Source organism: Myotis brandtii, unplaced genomic scaffold, assembly GCF_000412655.1.
Source record: "Myotis brandtii unplaced genomic scaffold, ASM41265v1 scaffold490, whole genome shotgun sequence".
Classification (NCBI taxonomy): Eukaryota; Metazoa; Chordata; class Mammalia; order Chiroptera; family Vespertilionidae; genus Myotis; species Myotis brandtii.
In genome coordinates this window covers 1,166,297-1,173,965 of record NW_005368708.1, presented here as the reverse complement: position 1 = coordinate 1,173,965, position 7,669 = coordinate 1,166,297, and the positions used below count along the sequence as shown (strand labels likewise).

At 41.6% G+C, this 7,669-nt stretch overlaps 1 protein-coding gene across 1 annotated transcript in view; it reads right to left on the bottom strand.

Annotated features, from left to right (window-relative positions):
- Nucleotides 1–583: 583 nt before the first annotated feature.
- The window catches only part of LOC102250259 (reactive oxygen species modulator 1), an 8,982-nt gene continuing 1,896 nt past the window's right edge, over nucleotides 584–7,669 (bottom strand). The window contains exon 2 of the mRNA XM_005876617.2: nucleotides 584–597. The gene's annotated coding sequence lies outside the window, so the exon portion shown is untranslated. The remainder of the gene's footprint in view (nucleotides 598–7,669) is intronic.

Genomic DNA, 7,669 nt, shown 5'->3' with positions numbered 1-7,669 from the left:
TTAAATTCTTGGGTGAGGGCCCTGTAACAAGAGACAAATTAACAAGAGGAAAGCATACAAATTTATTTAATATAAGTTTTGTATTACACAGGAGCTTTTATAAGAAAATGAAGACCTGAAGAAGCAGTTAAACCTGAGTGCTTTCATGCTAGGTTTGATGAAGAGTAGAGTTATGGAAAAATGTGATAAGATAAAAAGGGTATGAGCTAAGAATAGTAAACTGGGGTAGGGTGTCCTAAACCCTGTCACCAACAAGCACATGAAGAGAGAAGTGCAAATAAAAAGCACAAGATACTACTTCATACCCACAATATGGGCTAAAATTAAAAAAAAAGACAAAAACAGGGCAGGAAGAGATTAAGCAAATAACTTATTTTTTAAAAATATGTTTTATTGACTTTAAAAAATATATATTTTATTGATTTTTTACAGAGAGGAAGGGAGAGGGATAGAGAGTTAGAAACATCGATGAGAGAGAAACACCGATCAGCTGCCTCCTGCACACTCCCCACTGGGGATGTGCTCGCAACCAAGGTACATGCCCTTGACCGGAATTGAATCTGGGACCCTTCAGTCCACAGGCCGACGCTCTATCCGCTGAGCCAAACCGGTTAGGGCTTTATTGACTTTTTTAGAGAGAGAGGGTTAGAGAGATAGAAACTTCAATGAGAGAGCAACATCATCAATTGGCTTCCTCCTGCACGCCTCCCACAGGAGATTGAGCCCACAACCCAGGCATGTGCCCTGTCCTGACCAAGAATCGAACCAGTAGTCTCTTGGTTCCTGGGTCAACGCTAAATCGCTGAGCTACATCAGCAGGCTGGGCTAAACAAATAACTTATATACATACTAGAGGCCTGATGCCTGAGGAAAGGGTTGGAGGGGGGGCAATGGGGGAAAAGGGGAACATCTGTAATGCTTTCAAAAATAAAGATAGATTAAAAAAAAACAAAAACAGTAAAAAGTGTTGGCAAGGACATGGAGAAACTCATCCCCTTAAACATAGCTGGTAGAAATGTACAACGGTGCAGCCACTTTGGAAAAACAGTTTAACAGTTCCTCAAAAAGCTTAAACACAGAACTATCCACTCCTAGGTTTGTGCACAAGAGAAATGAAAACACTTATTCACTCAAAAAGGTGCACAAAAAATGGTCATAGCAACATTATTCATAATAGCCAAAAAGTGGAAACGACCAAGGGTTCACCAAGTGACGAATGGATAAGTAAATTGTGGTCTATGCTACAGTGGAATATTATTTGGCAATAAAAAGAAATGAAGTGTGATTCACCCTACAACATGGAGGAACCTTAAAAATATTATGGTAAGTGAAAGAAGCCAAACATAAAAAGACACATTGTATGATTTGATTTGTTTATGTGAAATGTCCAGAACAGGCAAATCCATTAGGGATACGAAGTAGGTTAGTGATTATTGGGAGGTTTGGGAGGAAATGGGGAGTGACTGCTAATGGGACCAGGTTTCTTTTAGGGAGAATGAAATGTTGTAAAATTAGATTGTGGTGATAGTTGCACAAGCCTGTGAATATACTAAAACCCAGTCAATTGTATATTTTAAATGGATAAATTGTGCAGCCTGTGAATTGTGTCTCAAAGCTATGTTTAAAAAGCAAAGAAAAAGCAACACGAAGCGTATTTGCTCCCTAGAATGTAGCAAGCTGAGATAAGTGTGGACTGTTTGCTGGACAGCTTGTACCTGGTTTTCAAAAACATTCTTTGTGAAACCCCTGATTGATGAGTTGCAGCTGCAGTAGGGGGATGTGACTTGGCACTTACTCCCAGAGACGATGCACCAAACATAGTTGCATTTAGGTGCTGAATCCAAGAGATGGCTGACCTGAGCTGAAGTGCTCTGCACAGTGGTTCAACCCAACTCTTGCAACTGAGCTTGCTTCCTGTGGTGGAGGGACGCTGAAGCTGCTCTTGACCTCTTGGCCAGACCCCAGGAGGCAGCTGCTTTTTGGCCCCATGCATTGCTTAGTGCATATTTTTTAAAGTTAAGTAAATGATTGTGTGTGTGGTGAGAAAGGGAATACTATAATGTGCAGTGCGACCTTATATTTAGCTGTATTAGTGATTCTCTTTGGGTGATAGGATTCTGGATGGTCTTTTCTTCCTTTTTTATTTTTTTATTTTATTTTTTTAAAAATATATTTTATTGATTTTTTACAGAGAGGAAGGGAGAGAGATAGAGAGTTAGAAACATCGATGAGAGAGAAACATCGATCAGCTGCCTCCTGCACATCTCCCACTGGGGATGTGCCCGCAACCAAGGTACATGCCCTTGACCGGAATCGAACCTGGGACCTTTCAGTCCGCAGGCCGATGCTCTATCCACTGAGCCAAACCGGTTTTGGCTTCTTCCTTTTTTAAATTAAACATTTTTCAATTACAGTCAACATTCAATATTATTTTATATAGTTTCAGGTATACAACATAGTGGTCAGACAATCATATACTTTACAAAGTGTTCCCCCTGATATTTCCAGTACCCACCTGGCACTGTACATTGTTATTACATTATTGACTATATTTCCTATGCTGTACTTTACATTCCCATGACTATTTTGTAACTGCCAATCTGTACTTCTCAATCCCTTCACCTTTTTAACCCAGACCCCCAGCCCCCTCCCTTCTGGCAACCATCAGTCTGTTCTCTGTGTCTATGAGCCTGCTTCTCTTTTGTTTGTTCATTTATATTGTTCTTTAGAGTCCACATATAAGTGAAATCATATGGCATTTGTCTTTCTCTGACTGATTTATTCCACTTAACATAATACTCTCTAGGTGCACTGGATGATCCGTTTTAAAATACTTCCCTGTGTTTTCTGATTTTTTAAATCTAAAAGATTTTATTTCTTTTTAAATAAAATGATCTCAAAAACAAAAGTCTTCGCATTCCTGAGCTAAATCCTACTTGGTCATGGTGAATGATTCTATTCATGTATTGAGTTCTGCTTGCTATTAACTATTATTTTATTTATAGTTTTTCATCTAGCACCTTGGTTTTTCTGGTCTCTCTTTTCTTCCGCTATAGTCTTTAAGATTGGATTTCAGGGTTGCATTGTCCTCATAAAATGAATTAGAGAGTTTTCCACGCTTTTGTATAATTTGAAACTGCTAGCTGAGTATAGGAATAATCTGTTATAGATTGCTATTTTATTAGAAAAAGATAAAACTCAGGAACAGTCAGGTGGAAGAGACATGTAGGGCAAGGTGTGGGGAAAGGGGCCTGGAGCTTCCATGCCCTCTCCCAGAGGGAAACCCTCCCAGCATCTCCATGTGTTTACCAACCTAGAAGCTCTGTCACTTTTGGGGGGAGTAGGGGAGGGGGTAGAACTGCAATATTAATGTTGTCTTCAGTAAAAGTAAGTCTTTCTAAAGAGTTTAATTTTTTTCTTTTCCACACCAGGAGTATCACTGGTGAGGCTCTGTGCATCCAGTGTCGAGGGTGCTTGGGCAAGGCTGCTGAACTCTGGCGTCAACTGCTCCAGGGGAGGCCCCACCTGTCGCCACTGGTCTCGGGTTTTATTGTGCAAGCGTGAGAACTGCCTGGCATGCTGAGCGAAGAGATGGGGAATACACTTTTGGGATCTGAAACCAAGTAGGCTGAGCTTGGGTGCCAGCTGGGAAAGACCACATGCCTGGCACCCACAAACCGGCGCCCCTTCAGTGGGAAGTTGAGTCTGAGTTTGGTAGGCACGCACACTCCTCCCATCCGCACTGGGGAGCCACACGTTCCAGCTCGTTTATTGCCAGCTGTCACTGAGAGCGCCTGGGATCATTCATCGAATAATCCTGCTTGTCTCTCCTCACTGAAACAGTTATACAGTATTGTCCTTTGTTTAAACAGGGAGTGTCCGCAAATGTGGGTAGTTAAAAAAATACTGAGATTTAGGAATACTGTGATTACGCTATCAGACCTTCTCAAAGAGATTTTCCTTAGTAGTCTCTAGATAATTCAAAATGCATATACGTGTGTTTTATGTTACTTTTTCTAGCCGTCAGATTACTAAAGATTTCTGAACTATCCTGGTTAAGAAATGTGCCGCTTCATTGCAGACACAGGACTAGTTTTCATCTCTAGCCACAGGAGGGCGCACAAATACATTTATCAAGTGAGGTTTTGTTTAAAAGGTTTGGGATGATCTTTACTTGGGTTTGAGAAGAAAAACCATGAGCACTATTGTACTCTTGTTAGTGAAGAGCTGCACTGTCTGATAGAAGTTTCTGCGATGGTGGAAGTGTTCTGTGCCTATGCTATCCAATTGGATAGCCACATATGGATGTTGAACCCTTGAAATGGGGCTAATGCGGTCAAGGAAATTAATTTGAAATTTTAATTTAATGATACATTTCAATAGCCACATGGGGCTGGTGGCTGCCGTATTGGACTGTGTAAGTCTAGAGTACTAGAAAATAGGAATATAGGTTTTTCTGAATGGCTTCATGATATTGGCATTTAAACAACTTTGAATCTAACAATAACTTAAGAGGTAGAGGAAACTAACATTGATGTTCCTATTATTGACCAGCTACTGTGCCAGGCATACTTATAGATCCATCTCACTTGACCCTTACTGGCATCTGAGAGATGGATATTAGTCTGTCCACTTTGTGACTGAAGAAGCAGACTCCAGAGTGATGAAGTAACTGGCCCAAAGTCATCGAGATAGTCGTTGAACCAGATATGCCCATCTAATATTTTTGAGAACCTACAATGTGCCCATAAATATACCATCTAGGCACTATTATAGACACTGGAAATCTGTAATAGGAACCGATACTTGATATGGGGACCTTTTTTAGTAAATGTTATAATTCTGTCCAATGTAGCATTTTCTGATTTATCTGAGGATGATTCGTACATTTGTGCACGTCATGTTCTCAGAGTTGAAAGGAACCTCCAGGTTAACTCTGAGCACTATCTCTGATGCATGACATTCTCTATCACCATGAACTCTGATCTAGGTAGGGGGATTCCTACTGGGTTCCAATTCTGTCACTAACTAGGCCTATGACCTTAAGTAGATGGTTTGCCTTTCCAGAGCTAGAATTTCCTCATTTCTCAAAGCATGCTTTTAGCCTAGGTTACCAGTGGTCGGCAAACTGCGGCTTGGCAAACCGCGGCTCGTGAGCCTCATGCGGCTCTTTGGCCCCTTGAGTGTGGCTCTTCCACAAAATACCACGTGCAGGCGCGCACGTACAGTGCGATTGAAACTTCGTGGCCCATGCGCAAAAGTCGGTATTTTGTGGAAGAGCCAGTATTTTGTGGAAGAGCCAGTATTTTGTGGAAGAGCCAGTATTTTGTGGAAGAGCCAGTATTTTGTGGAAGAGCCAGTATTTTGTGGAAGAGCCAGTATTTTGTGGAAGAGCCAGTATTTTGTGGAAGAGCCAGTATTTTGTGGAAGAGCCAGTATTTTGTGGAAGAGCCAGTATTTTGTGGAAGAGCCAGTATTTTGTGGAAGAGCCAGTATTTTGTGGAAGAGCCAGTATTTTGTGGAAGAGCCAGTATTTTGTGGAAGAGCCAGTATTTTGTGGAAGAGCCAGTATTTTGTGGAAGAGCCAGTATTTTGTGGAAGAGCCAGTATTTTGTGGAAGAGCCAGTATTTTGTGGAAGAGCCAGTATTTTGTGGAAGAGCCAGTATTTTGTGGAAGAGCCAGTATTTTGTGGAAGAGCCAGTATTTTGTGGAAGAGCCAGTATTTTGTGGAAGAGCCAGTATTTTGTGGAAGAGCCAGTATTTTGTGGAAGAGCCAGTATTTTGTGGAAGAGCCAGTATTTTGTGGAAGAGCCAGTATTTTGTGGAAGAGCCAGTATTTTGTGGAAGAGCCAGTATTTTGTGGAAGAGCCAGTATTTTGTGGAAGAGCCAGTATTTTGTGGAAGAGCCAGTATTTTGTGGAAGAGCCAGTATTTTGTGGAAGAGCCAGTATTTTGTGGAAGAGCCAGTATTTTGTGGAAGAGCCAGTATTTTGTGGAAGAGCCAGTATTTTGTGGAAGAGCCAGTATTTTGTGGAAGAGCCAGTATTTTGTGGAAGAGCCAGTATTTTGTGGAAGAGCCAGTATTTTGTGGAAGAGCCAGTATTTTGTGGAAGAGCCAGTATTTTGTGGAAGAGCCAGTATTTTGTGGAAGAGCCAGTATTTTGTGGAAGAGCCAGTATTTTGTGGAAGAGCCAGTATTTTGTGGAAGAGCCAGTATTTTGTGGAAGAGCCAGTATTTTGTGGAAGAGCCAGTATTTTGTGGAAGAGCCAGTATTTTGTGGAAGAGCCAGTATTTTGTGGAAGAGCCAGTATTTTGTGGAAGAGCCAGTATTTTGTGGAAGAGCCAGTATTTTGTGGAAGAGCCAGTATTTTGTGGAAGAGCCAGTATTTTGTGGAAGAGCCAGTATTTTGTGGAAGAGCCAGTATTTTGTGGAAGAGCCAGTATTTTGTGGAAGAGCCAGTATTTTGTGGAAGAGCCAGTATTTTGTGGAAGAGCCAGTATTTTGTGGAAGAGCCAGTATTTTGTGGAAGAGCCAGTATTTTGTGGAAGAGCCAGTATTTTGTGGAAGAGCCAGTATTTTGTGGAAGAGCCAGTATTTTGTGGAAGAGCCAGTATTTTGTGGAAGAGCCAGTATTTTGTGGAAGAGCCAGTATTTTGTGGAAGAGCCAGTATTTTGTGGAAGAGCCAGTATTTTGTGGAAGAGCCAGTATTTTGTGGAAGAGCCAGTATTTTGTGGAAGAGCCAGTATTTTGTGGAAGAGCCAGTATTTTGTGGAAGAGCCAGTATTTTGTGGAAGAGCCAGTATTTTGTGGAAGAGCCAGTATTTTGTGGAAGAGCCAGTATTTTGTGGAAGAGCCAGTATTTTGTGGAAGAGCCAGTATTTTGTGGAAGAGCCAGTATTTTGTGGAAGAGCCAGTATTTTGTGGAAGAGCCAGTATTTTGTGGAAGAGCCAGTATTTTGTGGAAGAGCCAGTATTTTGTGGAAGAGCCAGTATTTTGTGGAAGAGCCAGTATTTTGTGGAAGAGCCAGTATTTTGTGGAAGAGCCACACTCAAGGGACCAAAGAGCCGCATGTGGCTCATGAGCCACGGTTTGCCGACCACGGGCCTAGGAGATCTCCAAGGGCTATTTCATATTTTACTGATTCTAAGACTCACATTTTTCACATTTAAAATTTAAAAAAAATCCTTACCTGAGGATATTTTTCCATTGATTTTCAGGGGGAGAGAGTGGAGGAGAGAGGGAAAGACAGAGAGAAATATTGATGTGAGAGAAACACACTGATTGGTTGCCTCCTGCATGTGCCCTACCAGGGCCTCACCAGGGAGGAGTCTGTACTGAGGTATGTGCCCTTGGTGGGAATTGAAACCAGGACCCTTTGGGTCCGCAGGCTGACACTCTATCCATTGAGCCAAACAGGGTAGGGCTATTTTTCACATTTTAACATCAGGTTTCTTCTTGACAGTCAGTGACACTTTGGATTAAAGTTGGCAGCATTTTTTCTTTTTTTTAAAATTTTATTTTCTTGTTTAAAGTATTACAAGTAGTAGTATATATGTCTCCTTTTTTTCCCCATTGACCTTCCCTCGGCCTCCCTTACCGCCCCCCACCCCCCCGTGTCTTGTATCCATTGGTTATGCTTATATGCATGCATATAAGTCCTTAGA